Below are 16766 nucleotides of genomic sequence, written 5' to 3' on the forward strand. Positions count from 1 at the left end.
TTTGGAAATTCCTTTTTCAAAAAGTAATAGTGCCATATGATGGGCAATCATCACCGTAGATTGCTTTCATTTCATCATAGATTTTCTGAGCATTGTAGGCCTAACCCTTCAAATGCAGGAACTTAATCATGATGCATGCCTCAATTTTCACCATATTGCATGTTATGCGCCTACTGCCCATCTAGTGCCATCTGTAAAGAAAGTAAACATACTTATGAGACCATTTTTGGACCATAATGTACATAAGGACCAGTGATTACACTGACAAAATTTCATCGGTATAGCTCTTTCACTTCTGGGTGATGTCAAAAACTTTTGGATACCCCCTCGTATACATTGTATAATGTGCCTATCACAAGTCATGCAAGTGTGACGACTGGACGGAAAGACTACCTTGAACATGTGTGGTGACATTTAATGTCTGCTTATTTACATTGGTGAGATTGAAATTAATGGATAGGTCACCTCGGGTCCATTTCACTATTAAAACTTTTAACCCTTTGGCTTGGTAACTCGAGCAAGCGTCTGTAACGTTAAGAATAGGGATTGGTTATTCAGTTTATTTTCCTAAACGTTTAACGCATCAGTGATGCGTGCATTTAACGTATTAACACGCATTGATCCAGTCCCGTCTGGTGGCAAGATTTCATGAATATACGATAGTGCGGTGCACCTCACAAAACTGGTATTTCTGACAGAATATACTAGTACCAATGGCACCGTACATAAGGCCCTGCATAAGGTAAAATTAGTGAAGTCAGCGGCCCAAACATGTCAGAAACTATGCATTATTTTGACGTATTAGTGTTAAATAATGAATGTTTTGAGCAAGTTTCATGTAAATTATTAAGGTCGTCTTCAGATTTTGTTACTTTCACCTGTTGATTTAGCATTGAAGAATGGAAAATTAAAGGTTGAAAATGACTTGCGTGCTAAACGTTTAACGGATCATATGTGCGTTTAACGGTACATGCGTTTAACGTTCCCATGCCTAGTTAAGAATACCCAAGCAATACTAGACGTAATTTTACGAAGGCTGCATGTACATGCAGTAAGTAACTTCCTATTACCGTAACCACTCGGGTATAAGCCCACCCCCCTAGATGGCAGATTTCACTTCAAAAAGGGGGTGGGCTTATAACCGGGGAAGGGCTAGTGCTGGAATTTAAAAATAAGAACAATTATCCCTCATCTGTATATGCCCAATGTACCAGTAATTTCTATCTTTTATGTCAATTTCTTAAAATTGTAAGTGTGGAATGTTAATTATGTTTTTAATTTGTTCTTAAATATGAGAGCAAAGCATTGACTTGGCCAAAATTTAGTACTGGGCTTATACTTGAGTGCACCCTTGTTCCCAGAATGTTTTGAAAAATAGAGGGTGGGCTTATAGCCGAAGGTGGGCTTATACCCGGGTGGTTACGGTAGTTGCGAAGGGTACCATTCGTAGGTAAGTTTATTGAAATGGAACTTGCAAACTATTCTGTCAGTCGGACATCCGGGCTATCTCTAGTCTCGGGCCCAAACTGCATGTGGCTCACGGTTTGTTATGAACAACAGAAACCGACTGTGAAGGAGGCTACATAGCGATGATGCTGGAGTGGCATTCAATTTCGGAAAAAACAACACTCGACCATGGAATTTAATTTTAAGTTTGTCAGTATATAAGCGGTAAATCAAGTAAGTTTCTTCCACTCTGAAGACTTAGAAACGGTTGTGTGATTCCACTGACTATTTGCGGTCGAAATTTACATAACACCAATGACAGAAATCATCAACAAAAATCGAATCAGGGACTTGTTTTCACTCGAACATCATCAACCGGAAGTGACGTGACACGGACCGACAGAATACTTGCCTCTTTTTGAACAGTCATGACTGAGTCATGACAGTCTAAAATTGAGCTGAAGTGCAACTGCACTTTAATTTTATTGAGATCACCTATCGTGATCGGCTATTGAGATCACCTATCGTGATCGGCTATATATGTTTACTTCCAAACTGCTATTGCTTTATTATTCTGCTTCATAAATGATCCAGATCCAGAATAATGGACAAATGGTTGCCGAATTCAGCACCAATACAATCAGAAACTTGACATTTTACAACATCCTCGTTTAGTCATAAATTTACTTTAATCATACATATCAAATACGTACCGTTTTCTTCTTTCCTTTCTTTTTCCCTTCTTTCCTTTTCCTTTCTTCTTTGGTGGCATTTTCGGTGAAATCACAGTGCAAAAGTTAGCGGATTACTCAACCTTCACTTCGCAACGATAAACAAAATTGTGAGTAAGTGCAAATACGCAAATAACATTACGCACTTGTAGCAGGCCGTTGCAACTCGTATACCAGCGCAATGCAAAAAGGTGGCGACACCGTCGGCTTCCCCCGTGTATTACCCGCCAGCGCCATTGATAAGTCACGGCCGCTGCCATTAATATTGAATATTGCTACAATTCATTTGTTTATGTTTCTTATATTCTTTCTTTTATAACTATGACCATTTATACGTGTACTTTAAATATTACCTGTCATGACTGTATCCGTTTGTTTGGTAAATTTTCATGAAATATTGATAAATTGAAGAATTTGTAATTAAACCCTGGGCGCCGCCATTTTAGAAAAGTGAAGAAAAATGCTGCTGCCACCACGACAGTACTAAAAGCGACCTAAAAAAATATGCGTAGTGCTGTAGAGACTTACGTTAACATGACGTCACGAATATGCTAATTAAAGAAAAATGCTGCTGCCATCTACGTCCACATGTTGCAAGCGTGACGATCGCTGACCTCACATCGAAGATTGGAGTTGCAATTCCATCGCACTACGTGCTCTATTCTTTATTCCATGCTTGTAGTCAATCGATTTTAAATACGGACACACCAGCTATTTTATACACTTAGGCTAGGGTAATTTCTTGAGTGTTTCTAGATAATTGTTTCACAGTGAATAAATCCCTACTGTAGTTCAGATTTGTTCAGATTCAAGTCCTTTTTATAAAAATGGTATTTAAGAGGATAGTTTCTATTGTTTTCAGTATTGGAAATGTTATAGACACGTTATAGAAATGTACCTTATTTACACTTTTTCTTTGAACAAATAAACACTGCCAATCAATTAGTGCTGGACTGGGGAGGATGGGGAGAGGGGGTGTGTCATGCACATATTTTGGGGTGGGGTTTGAGGGTGCGAGTCCCCCAGGTAAAAGCAGGGGGCAGCAAAAAAGAAGGGGCGGCAAGAAGAATTATTAAAGAAAAAATGGCGGGGCAGAAGGGGCGGCAAGAAAAATTATTAATGAAATTGATAAAAGGGCAAAAAATTATGTGAAAGGTTTAAAAAAAGTTGTGCAACTATTATGAAACTATACCTTTGTTGTCGCCAGCAGGGCCACCGCCCGAGGGGGTGGGTGTTATTGGGGGGGGGGGGAACTTATAAGTTGTGGACCCTATATTTATTATTAAAAAAATACAAAAGTAATACAAATAATCAACATAGAATTAGAAAGTCCCAAATTTTTAGATATCCTGTATTCTTTGTGACGTGTCATGTCAAAAGGAGACACTTTTGGGCAGGTTATCAATTTTGAGGTTTTTACATATCTTAAATATATAAATATTTTGCTCCACAACACCGTTTTCCCCAATGAAATCGGACATCCCTAAGCGAAGATCTTGAGTTCGTAAGTTATGGTATTACAAAATTGGAAATTGAGATATCGGCCTTTAGATAGGCCTATATTATTGACAATGTTCAGAGTACGAAATACTTTGAAAAATGTCTAAAAAAATACAAGATGCCAGTTATATTCCGGTCTGAAACTAACAGACAATAATTTTAACATTATTAACATCACAAATTCAAGAACAAACCCAAATTGTGAAAAAAATCACCACCGGGCAGATTTTTGGCTATTTCTCCATTTACGATCCTGCCCAAAAGTGTCTCCTTTTGACATGACACGTCACATTTTCTCTCAAAATATCAAGAGCTATCTCCACAGAACTACTACTGAGCTTGTTTGTACTCAGTTTAATGCATTTTTCTTCATTATTTAAACTTTCTTTAGGCAGGGTAGCCCCTTCAATGACAAAACTCTGATTTGCAAGGAGGCCCTACAAGTAGGCCTACTTCAACATAATTTAAACAATAGCAACATGGATTAAGCTATTTGTTTGAAAAATTGAGAATATTTTGAGTAATAACCTATTCCTATGCCAAAATGGACCTCTTAGTCAACTTTATCAACTTCTTCATTAGTCATTTGAATGATTTTTTTACCAAGGGGTGAGACCCCAGGAGGGGGGGGTAGCACTCAACACAAATGACCATATGGGTATGCTCCCCCGGAAAGACCCCACTTTTTGGATTTCGCAGCTCCGAAAGACCCCCTATATTTGACCAAATTAGAGCTCCGAAAGACCCTTGATTTTGATAATTTCAGCTCTAAAAGTTTTTTTCAGGCGAATTTCAACCAGAAAGCCACGAAAGACCCTTGATTTTGACTGTTCGCAGCTCCAAAAGTCCCCATTTTACTTGTTCGCAGCTCCAAAAGACCCCCTTTTACAGGTACGCCGTCAGCTCCCAAAGACCCACCACCTCAAAATACCGGTGAGACCACCTAATTTTCATCTTTTTTTCCTAGATCCTGTTGTCAGCACTTTCAGCTACGGACTCTTCTCACCTCCGAATTCGGTTACATGGGCGTCAAAGCTGGGGGTGGGTCCACTCCACTTGAGATGAGGCTGGCATTTATTCAAAGCTATTATTTGAAAATAGACACATGTAGCAGCCGACAAGTGCATCATTTTTAATTTTGATATGGATGTACACATATGGATTTCAACTGGGATAACCCAATTTGATCATTGACAAAACATGAAGCGCACTATTTACAAAATAATGATAACATTATAAATATGATGTAATGATTATTTATTATCATAGTACTGGCGAGCATAATCATAAAAATATATTTAGTATCAAATAAATTCAATTACATATTTTTACACAATTAGTAGCTACATACTTTCTGCAGCATTATATTGTATCATAATTTTTTCACATAATGACAGATAAATTTGCCAATCTATTATATATATGAGATGCACAATTTTACATAACTTTCAACATTCGACTTCTAAAAGACATGTATTGCTAAACATTAATGACGAGTTTATAATCTATGCTCAATATAATTCACCTGCTAAACATTTTCCCGATGTTCCTTTCTTTTTTGATAAATTTGCGATCACCATCAATAACTTTGTGATACACCCTGATGTTCACATCTGTCACTATGTGACACCCTAACGTTCACATGCATTACTATATGATACACCCCGATGTTCACATCCATCACTGTGACACACCCCGGGGACACACCCTGATGTTCACGTGCATTACTATGTGATACACCCCAATATTCACATCTGTCACTATGTGACACACCATAATGTTCACATCTGTCACTATGTGACACACCATAATGTCCACATGCATTACTATGTGATACACCCCATGTTCATATCCATTTGTGATACACCCCAATGTTCACATCTGTTACTATAAGATACACCCAACGAAGTGTTACTGTGACTAAACTACTTGGTGTTACTGTAATTAAAAACTGAACATAGAGCTACGGAAAAACACAAGGCAATATATTAGCCTTCAGCAATCAGAAGTGGTGTATCGGAGGTCAGTTGTCGGGGGGGGGCAAAGATAAAAAATCCTGATGGACATCATTTGAGCCCGGTTTTATCAGGATATAATGCTATTTTAGCCCAAAATCAACACAAAAGTGAACACAGTACAAAATTTGGGAAGTTTACAGTACTTTAACCCAAAATCAAGGTGTTTAACGAGCTAAAGAGAAGATGTGCAGTTCTGTTCGCTATGTTCTCGGTAGATAGAACTGACCTACCCAGTAGATGGAGCTGACCCTCCCTGCATGAGCTACCTGAGAGGGCCATTCCCCCTGTCGTCTACTGATATGCTACTGGCAATCAGCAGTTCTCTCCATTTAAATTTCACACACCATGTGAGATAGATTCAACCTGAATCTTCCATAGAGGGAGGGTGAGTTTCAAATAGAGTTGGTAAATATGCTAATTCCATTTGAAATTCATACTTCGCCAGTGAAAGATATTTCAAATATCTTCCACAGGGGAGTATGGACTTGTTTGGATCAGGAATTAAAATATTCAAAAATTACAATTTACAATGGTATACAGTTCTTTCACAGACATCCTGTAGTGGGTCTTAAACTAAACAGTCTCACAGTCATTGTAGTTTCAGATTGCATGTATTTTGTATCAGATTTTTTTCAGCTGCACTTTCAAATGTATATACAGGGCCGTTCCTAGGGATTTTGCAGCCCTAGGCAAAGCCTCTCCCTGCCGCCCCACCAGAGCATACCAAAAAAGTGTTAAGGGGGTTACCCCCTTTAAAACTAATCAGTTGTTTTCCAGTGGCGGAGCTAGGGTTTGTGGCGCCCTGGGCTAAGGACACATAATGACATCCCCACACCTTATTCTTGAAACAATTGCGCGCAGAGCGAGCAAAAATGTGTACAAAACAAATAGGACTTACCACTAATGAATTTTCGTTATAATGATATTGAATATCGGTCTTAAATTTATATTGCAAATGAACTTGTGGAAATGCGCGCAAAGCGCGCGAAAATTTTGACTTTTATCGCTTGGAAGGGCGCAGAATCGATATTGAATTTGTCAATTCGGCGCCCCTGAGGGAGGCGATGTCATTTTTCTTCCCTTTTCTTTCTCCGTTCCCGTTTTTTTTCTCCTTTTTTAGCCCTTTTTTGCGCCCCTATACGTTTGCCGCCCTAGGCGACCGCCTTACCTGGCCTAATGGTCGGAACGGCCCTGTGTATATACCCAATTTTCTGCCTTTTTTCACTCCAAAAATTGATAAAAAATGTCTTTGAGTGTAAACAAAAACCATCTGAGTATAGGACCTTAGCTTAGGTAGGTCAATTTCTACCAACATGTAACAATCTTTTAAGGGATCTAAAATGAGCGTTTATTGCCTTTCGACAGTATTTTTTGTGGGACATGAGAGCACCTCAGACCTATCGAATTGCATTCTGAATCTGAAGCATGTCTTTCTGATATCAAATAATTTTCATTTTTGAAAATCACAATATAATACAAATTTTATGACAAATTATAAAAATTTGATATTTTTCAAATTTTTGATATATAACAGTCCTCGAAGTAAATTATATAAATCTAATGATATATTCTTAAAGTGTATGTAGCAGGGAGGAAAAACGGTCAATTGAAAATTTTGACCTTTCATATTGAAGATATAGATTTTTTTCCCAAAAAGACCTAATTTTTTTTTGGTGTTTTGGAAAAAAAATCCATACCTTCAATACGAAAGGTCAAAATTTTCAATTGATCGTCGCATTTCATCCCACCTACATATCGTTAAGTATAAATCATCAGATTTATAAAGTTTACTTCGAGTACTGTTAAATATCAAAAATATCAATTTTAATGATTTGCCATAAAATGTGTATTAAATTGCGAATTTCAAAAACCAAAATTATTTGATATCAGAATGACATTCTTCGTATTCAGAATGCAATTCGATATGTCTGATGTGCTCTAATGTCCCAAAATAAATACTGTCCAAAAGGTTCATAAGCATACACCCACTGCAAAAATGATGGATATAAAACACAGTTAAGGGGGTACTACACCCCTGGCCAATTTTGTGCCTATTCTTGCATTTTTCTCAAAAATGATAGTGCATTGGTGACAAGTAAGATATGTATTTATAGGGCAAGGACTACAACTACTGCACTGAAAATTCAGCAACTCAAGGCAAGTAGTTATTGATTTATTGATCAAATATTGGTTTTCCCTCATTTTTGACTGTAACTCCACAACTGTTGTCTGTGCATAAATACAATTTCCAGTGCAGTAGTTGTAGTCCTTGCCCCTATAATATACATATCTTACTTGTCACCAATGCACTATAATTTTTGAGAAAAATGCAAAAATAGGCACAAAATTGGGCAGGGGTGTAGTACCCCCTTAACACTTCAATATGTTTCTTAAAAGTAGAAAGCTTTATATATTATTAATGTTCAAATCATGGTCCGAAAACACATGCAACATTTAAGTGTAACCTTAGGGCCCATTCAATATTATGTCAGACGGTATTATGGGGGGAATGCAAATTGTTTTTGGAGTCTTGAGGGAGGAATCTGATTTTTTTTACTTGAACCATGATGGGGATGTTAAGTTTTAAATGGAGAAAAAGGGGAAAACAAGGGGGGAAATTTTTGCTGATTTTTTGGTCAAAACTCCCACTCCACCTGGTGTAATATTAAATGGTCCCTTACATGTCTAAAATGCATCTTGGGCCATTGATAATTAACATTATAACATGTTAACATATTTGATCGCCAGTGATGTCAACTCCATTGTAACTGGATCGCGCACCTTTTGGAATGACAATAGTACATTGTAGTCGACTTCGTGTGGCGATCATTTAGATCTTAATTCAGGATTCAAAAGTGTGATCCAGTTAACATCTATAGTGGTAATTAAATTACACATAATTATAGCACTTCATAACTGAATAGAGGTATTTGTGTTATGAATTATTAACACTTACACATGTTGATATCAGTGATATTGGAGTGTTTATAATTTGGAATGTTTAGAATAAATATTCCTAACTTTGACAGCTTCCAGTGCGATTTGAGCTGAGCCAGCATATTCCTGGTATTGTTCTAACACTACCTCCGATTGGTTAATTTTATGATAAAATTATCTGGGTAACCAATCAAAATAGAGCTTTTTGATTGACACAAATCGGCTATTCCATTTAAAACACTCACTGTAAAGATTTCACTGCCATCTCAATTCCAGTTGTACCTTACTGGGCTATTCCATTTAAGGTTGGTCTGAACCAAGGCATGTTTTAAAAATGCAGAATTCCACTTTTCTTGAATTCTAGATTCATTAGTCTGTGTACTTAAAGTTTAAACTGAAAAATTTTAGGTTTTAATTTTTTTACCAAATTTCTATCATTTTTAAATATGGTATTTCACCCTTTTCCATCTGAAATCGTCCACATGGTCAATGGCGGGAAATCTTGCCAATCTCGTTGGTAAACGGGCGCGTATGTTTGCCTTGCGCCCGATGCAAAACGCAACAAGCTACTAATAACACGCGTGCGATTCACCCTCCCCTGTATCTCGCGCGAGACTTAAAAACAACTTTTCTGACCGAAGACATAGCCGGCCAGGAAATTCATACGACTTGATGAACAGTTATTCCTCTTTTTTATGGAAAATTTTGCTTGGATTTTCGTAAAACATGTGTGGAAGTTGTATTTTAATTACGACTACGAGCTGCAGGAATTACAGGAATCAAGATTATCACATTTTAAAACAAGGGTTGCAAAACGGCGATTTAAAACGTGTTCATTTTCGTGCATGTTTTCAATTTTTCGTGCAAGCTAACAGATTCATTATAGAAAATAAAGGTAAGATTTTGGTCTTATCGTGTACAGCTCGATCCTTTTCCTCTAGGGACCGTTTTTTCATTTTTTTAAATTTCCGTCAAAAAAAACAAAAATATACACCAGTATTGCCCATTATTATGTTTTAATGGATCCAAGTTGTGATAATAGTGGATCCAAAACATAATAATGATAAAATTGGATGCTTTACGCCCAATATTTATTGGTCTCGCTATGAGTTGTAAAATATTTTAAAACTCATAGCTCGACCAATAAATATGCGCTCAACCGATCCAATTTTATATCAAATTAGGCTGAAACTGTCAAATTTCCACCATTTTTATCGAATATTTCTAAAAATGGTCAAAATTCAAAAAAACAAAAACGGATCCTAGATTTTCATACTAGTTTTTGAAAATCAAAAAGAAAATTTTTTTTACTGAAAAAATAATTAGTTATGGTGTATGTAAATTTTTGGGTCAAAATCACACTTTTTGATGATTTTCTTCAAAAGTAAGCATTTTTACATAAATCTGATGTCACCGTTGAATTTTTCAGGTCATTTCCATTCTAAATATGTATACTTTTATACACTTTAGATCAACAATTTAGAAGTTACAAGACCAAAACGCTTTTCATAATTCCATGGTTCAGACCAACCTTAAAATCCACACTTTCCCTGTGGAAAGATTTTGGAAATATCGTTCACAGTGGGAGTATGAATTTCAAATGGAATGAACACATTAGCAGCACCGTTTGAAACACCCTCTCCCTCGGTGGAAGATTCAGGTTGAAACTTTCTCAGAGGGTGTATGAAATTGAAATTGAAATTGAGCTTTGAATGTATTCATTCCATTTGACATTCATATTCCCCCCTGTGGAAAATATTTCCAAAATCTTCCACAGAGGGAGGGTGGATTTTAGATGGAGTAGCCCATTGTCAGTCCAGATGGAAATTTTGGTAGCTTTATGAGAAATTCCAGCTGAAAATTGATAAAATTTATCAACTTGTAGTTGAACTTGGCACAATTACTAAATTAGACAATTTGGTTTGGAATTCCAAAATCTTTTACACCTTTTATGGATGAAAAATGATTGGGATCTGGAATGATTTAAACTGTTGAATTTTGTTGGAATTTGAAGTCTAAATCCTTCACAATGGGGGTGTGATATTCAATTGCAATAGCCAAATTCATAATATACCCTCTTTGAGCCCATTGGGTTTTAAAATGTTACAGGTAACTCAGCCCTCAAATTAAGAATTTGAAAGGGCAGCCAATCCAAAGCAATTAATTACATGCTTTTCAATGGCTTGAAAACAGAAATGCATGGCCCCAAGGCAACACTATAGAGGCTGTCAGCCTTTTCCGTGGGATCTGCCATCTTGTGGGTACTGCCGTTCTGCATGTCATGCGTTAGACAATACGTCCCGATTACGCGGAAGTCCCAGCGTGTGATGCACCACTTCAGTAAAGCATCAACGCGATGATCTTAGCAACAAGGAACTCTGTACCCACAAGATGGCGGCGTTGACGTCACAATGATTACGTCTATAGGGCATCAAGCCTTTGATTAATTTGAGGGCTGAGGTAAATGTTATTATTTACATGTATGTTAATCATTATTTACATATTTCCACTTGCGGTTTCTTTGATTTGTACAAATTATTGGTCAATTTATATTTATAAAATTATTATAAGAAAAAGGCACAATCAGGGGCGTAGCAAGAGCATCAGGGGCCCATGGACAAGGAGCAGTACAGGCCCCAAACTCATGTGCCGAGGAAGGCATGTGCACTCAAGTCAGTGGCCAAGTTTTGGTTTAACTATAGGGGGACTAACATATTTTGTTCAATTCAATTTCAGACTATTTTGGCCCAGATCAACATAAATCTTGCTACTTGAATGCGTGTGAAGCGCGGAAAATTTTACAATTTTGCCCTATTTTGAACAAAAATCATGCTGTTATTGGAGTGAAAAGAAAGATGCATATGGCAATTTTTGGGCCCCAAAAATTTGGGGGCCCAAAATTGCCCTGGACCCGGCCACATCTGGCCCAATGGTATAAAAATCCGGCCCTGCTCTCCATTATCAGCCCTTGTTTAATTTTCGCTTTTGTGCTCGGGGCCCCTAAACCCTCGGGGCCCATGGACTTCGTCCACCCTGTCCCCCCGCTTGCTACGCGCCTGGGCACAATTCATACCTTAGAAAAGTAGTAAAGTTGACATGCATATATTACAATGTAAAAATATGTTGAATTAATTATAAGACACAAGGTACATTTTTTTAAATTATAACATCTTCTTATCCCCAATTCATGATTTGCAAGCTGTGCAGGGTTGCCAAACCCGCGATTTGGTAGTCCAATTGGGCGACTTTTGACAATTTCCTGTCCCATAGAAACCAATGGTTAAGAAAAAATATTGGGCCACTTTTCAACATTGGCTCCCGCAACTTCCGATAAGTTTTCCTACCCCATAGAAACCAACGGAAAAATTTGGAGACTTTTCGATTATTTGACCCGTGATTTGGGCTGAAATTTGTTGGCAACCCTGTGGCTGTGATCATAAAGAGTGCTTCTTTTACTACAACTAAAACTAATACTTATAATAATTAAAGCAATACTGCTGCACATTCATTTGAAGCTACAATGTCAGCAGAGGCGGCACCAGGATTTTTTTTTTTGGGGGGGGCAAAATTTATGTAATTTTGGAGATTTTGCCTCAAAAGTGGGGAGAGGTGAAATTGCCCCCCCCTCCCCGTAATTTCATTTGAACAGTCAGCGCAGTATGACAAACAACAAAATGTGGGTAGAGCAAAATACTGATCAGACCAATCAAAATACATTACCAAATATACCAGCCAATCAGGAGTGAGTTGGATTCACTTCCTTATCATGCATTGTATGCTGTGTTCATTCAAATGAAAAAAACTGCAGCTGGATCATTTTGTTAAATAAATCAAATTGATAACCAAAGGGCAAAAACCTTTTGTAATTTTTGCAGTGACGGCACCACAGGGGGCAAGGTGAAAATGGTCCTATGGAAAACGACCTAAAACCCCACGTTTTGAGTAAAAAATGCACTTCTGAGGCAAATTGTCATGCGCTGAATACCCTCATCCCCAATTCACTCCCCCAGAAAAAATTCTTGTTGCCGCCACTGCCTACTTTCATCAAGCTTTAGATTAACACTCATCTGCCGCCATTATGGAATGTTAACAAACACTTGTAAAGGGGGGGGGGGTCCTGATGCAAAATGAAATTTTTTTTCAGGGCCCCCCTTTCGAACCTAATATTACTTTCAGGGCCCCCCTTTTGGCCATGAAAAATGTACGTCAACCCAATAGAAAATAGTGTAAACTAATGTTCTATGAGAAAAATTAAGGTGATTTTTAACCCCCCCCCTTCAGAGGGATGAAAATTGTCAGGCCCCCCCCCCCCCATTATAAGTGTTTGTGAACGATCCCTAATTCCATTTGAAATCCATACATTACACCCCTTGAATGACACAACCATAATCTTCCACACAGGGAGTGTGAATTTAAAATTGGGTTGACCACTTTTTGGATGCTCTTATTCCCAGCTAATCCAGACCCAATTTTGCAGTGAGGTCTGGGCTTTTGCCCCCTCCGAATGCATCTTTAATTTTAAGTAACACTCTGACAGAAACGTGGTCATATAGACCATTCAAGGTTAGATCATTGCATACTGTAAAACCACTTAACCCCCTGAGCACTACCTGCTGATCTAACATTGCCTCTGATTGGTCACTTTAATCACCAATCACAATGGAGCTTTGCAAATAATTCACCCTAATTTTTTTGTGTGGCAAAATTATTCTAACAATGTTGCTGATTGGTCCAATTGATAATGAAAACTTCTTTTTGGTCAATCGACAGGTAGTTCTCATGGGGTTAATTTTGCTAGAGATTTAATTTCGCTAGAAATACCCGCAAATTTAACAGTTTTACATTGAATTGTACATATGAATTGCTGGATTAGCAAAATTAAATACCAACAAAAATGGTGGTCATTGGTAATAAGCGAAATTAAATACTAGCAAAATTAAATAGCTTTACCATATCAATCCTTACCATGCTTACCCCTTTAGCTAAAAATACAACTAAACTACCTAATTACAAATTATTTCTTAAAATTACTACGATAGCCTCAAATATTGGCAAGAAATTGATTGGATTGTAATGATCGAAATCATCATCAAAATAGATATTGCACCAATTTAAAATCAGCTAATTTCATTTCTGTAATATACTGTAAAGGTGCTTGTTTTCGTGTGTGTAATTTTTCATGCTTTGGCGAATTCCCTTGTTTTTAAATTCGCGATTTTGAGTTTTCTTGCATAGATCTATCTAGTACATGAAATAACACATTCGCACGTTTTTATTTTTGTGGTAGCTTTATTGAGCATGAAAATTAATTTTCCACAAAAATTTCCACTTTTACAGTTCTGTATACGCTGTTATTTTCGCAAGGATTTTATTTTTGTGAATGGACATGTAAACTTAAAGCCATATTATAACATTTTCAAACAAAATAGATTAGCATTTTTTTTTTTTTATTTGTTAGCTTTTACTGTCAGATATATTCCCTTTTATTTTTGAGCTGAACAACTACGGCAAAGCAAAGAAAATTGGAATTTACTACCAGCGCACATGTCGCCAATACGTACCACTCCTTCGGTCATGTTGTGGTACGACCCTTTGTTGTGTATATCACCGTCCCGCACGCCGTGCACGTACTGTGTGTTATGAACATCGTGTATGTGTTTGACTAATAATTCCATCGTAATAATAAAATGCCGGTTCCCTCGTTTTATTCAAAATCTTGGATTTTGACAAAACTACAGCACCTAGAGTCTTGATTTTTGCAGGGTATATTGGTTTAATAAAGTACAATATAATCGTGTAAAAAAGAATTTTAAAAATTCAGTGAGGGCGTCCTCCTCAGCAAATGTTATAATATGGCTTTAAAGACAACACACAAATATACAGTATATAATAGAGTTACATAGATTCCGCACAATAAACAACACGCAACATTTCTCAAAACATGAAAATCACACAAAAAATTTTATAAGCAAAAATAACAGCAAACAGTAATCCAATCAAAAGATATACTTCATGGTAATTTGAAAAAAAATAATTCTTACAACAAAATGAATAAATAGATGGATGAAACAGATTTTTCTTACAAAAATTACAAACACATACATTTTTTCCCAGTGGTGCAGCCAGGGTTGAGCCAGGGGAAACTGCCCTTCAACAGAAATATTTAGGAATAAAAATGGGGACGGCAAAGAGTAAAGTGTCATTAAAATGACTAAAAATGGACTAAAAATTTACAAATGAAGACAGATATTTAGCTTTGCCCCCTCAGGCTGGCTACGCTGCTGTTTTGAATGGACACAGCATGTTTGCATAACATGGGTAGCTCTTATGTTATGCAAACATCAAAATGCAAAACTGTTAAATTCTGCTCAAATAAACTTAATGAAATAATATAAAGACTGATTTCAACAACATTTACACCATTGAGTAGGATTTAATCTTTCCCTAGAGAATCCATCTTCAGAACGATCATCAGCTCTGAAAATGACACTCGCTAGAGTACCGAAAGCTTCAAAGCTCAGCCCTCTTAAAAGGACTAGGGAAAGATTAAATCTTACTCATGTTTACCGACCTAGAGTACCAAGTAATTTCAAATTTACACCATTGTTAATGATTTTTAGCATCAGTGGGCAATTCCAGTTGAAATCCATGCAACCCCTATGGAAATCAATGGGTGTCGATTTCAAATGAAGTCACCCATTCAGGTATAACCCTATTTGACATTCACCCTCCGTGTGTGGAAGATTACATCATGGTTTTGGGATGTATGGATTTGACAACTGGAATAGCCCAATATTGAACTGAAGATGCAATTAATTTGAACTGAACATAGTGACATATTTGCAATAGCTGCCTTCAATGATTTTTATTATCATTGTACTTTATATATCACCGGCGCGTCCAGGATCTTTTCCTGCGGGGGGCTCAGCCCCTCTTTCAGATTTATGCGGGGGGCTTAATGGCTAAAATTGCCAAAAAACGGCTGATTTTACATGATTTTTAACAAAGCGTGGGGGAGGGGGCTTCAGCACCCAAAGACCCCCGGACATGCCACTGTATAATATTGTTACTTATTATATCACTCATACATAAATTCTAGACAGTTCATTGGTTGATTACCATTGATCATTTTTACTATCACCCTCTCCGTGTGATAGTCTTTACCATCATGTGCTCTGCCGTAGTGCGCCTGCGCCAAATCGTGAGCTGAATCTTTGACTCGCCGATTTAGTTATGGGGTGGACCCCAAAATGTGAAGTATATCACGGCAAAACATGGTGTTATGTTGATGAAAAAATGTCGGTGAAAGATGTATTGTTCCATTCCACTCGCCGTTTCGGCTCGTGGAATGGAACAATCCATTCACCTCGTGATTATATTTCGACCATCACACTCATAGACAGTTAATATTTGTATAATATTACACCATGCTTCTTTCTTTTATGAATGGACATGGGATTGTAATATTGTGATAACACTTTATACAATATTAGATGACAATAATAAAAGGTCACACAAGGCAGCCATTGCAAATACATCAGTATGTGATACAGGTGACATATCTTCATTTGTGGGCAGCAGTACATGTACATTAAGCTAGAAACACTAAGTCAAATGCTCATCTGTGTGCAACATTTTTTTGTGTGAGTATTTGACAAAACATTTTCTTTTTCAAAACTATAAAAGGTATAGCGTGGAAGTTTTACAAATAAATTGGGGCTGTTCCATTTGAAAACCATATTCCCACTGTGGAAAATTGTGAAATTCCAACCAAATTCAACAGTGTAAATTATTCCAGATCCACTATTTTCATCCATACAAACTGGAAGATTTTGAATTTGTCTAATTTTAGGCCAAATTGTGCAAAATTCAACTGGATGTTACAATTTTCAGCTGGAATTTCACATAAAACTAGCCAAAATTTTCAGCTGGATTGAACATTATCAACATAAGGTTTAACTGGAATTGAGATGGCAGTGAAATCTTCCACAGGGGGTGTGTGAATATTCAAAAGGTAACAAAATGATTTGAATACTGATAGATATATATTTTTTCAAAGTTGCATACAGATCATTTGAACTTGCCCTGTAGCAGATAGCACTTGGCAATCCAACCCAATTACCAGAGACCCTGT

The 16766-nt window shown here is 37.1% G+C and overlaps 1 long non-coding RNA gene across 1 annotated transcript in view; it reads left to right on the forward strand.

Moving 5' to 3' along the window:
- The first annotated feature begins 3534 nt into the window (after positions 1 to 3534).
- Positions 3535 to 16766, forward strand: part of LOC140156942 (uncharacterized) — a 67893-nt gene continuing 54661 nt past the window's right edge. Inside the window, exon 1 of the long non-coding RNA XR_011859612.1 lies at positions 3535 to 3574. This is a non-coding gene — a long non-coding RNA (uncharacterized lncRNA). The remainder of the gene's footprint in view (positions 3575 to 16766) is intronic.

This window comes from Amphiura filiformis, chromosome 7 (assembly GCF_039555335.1).
Source record: "Amphiura filiformis chromosome 7, Afil_fr2py, whole genome shotgun sequence".
Lineage (NCBI taxonomy): Eukaryota > Metazoa > Echinodermata > Ophiuroidea > Amphilepidida > Amphiuridae > Amphiura > Amphiura filiformis.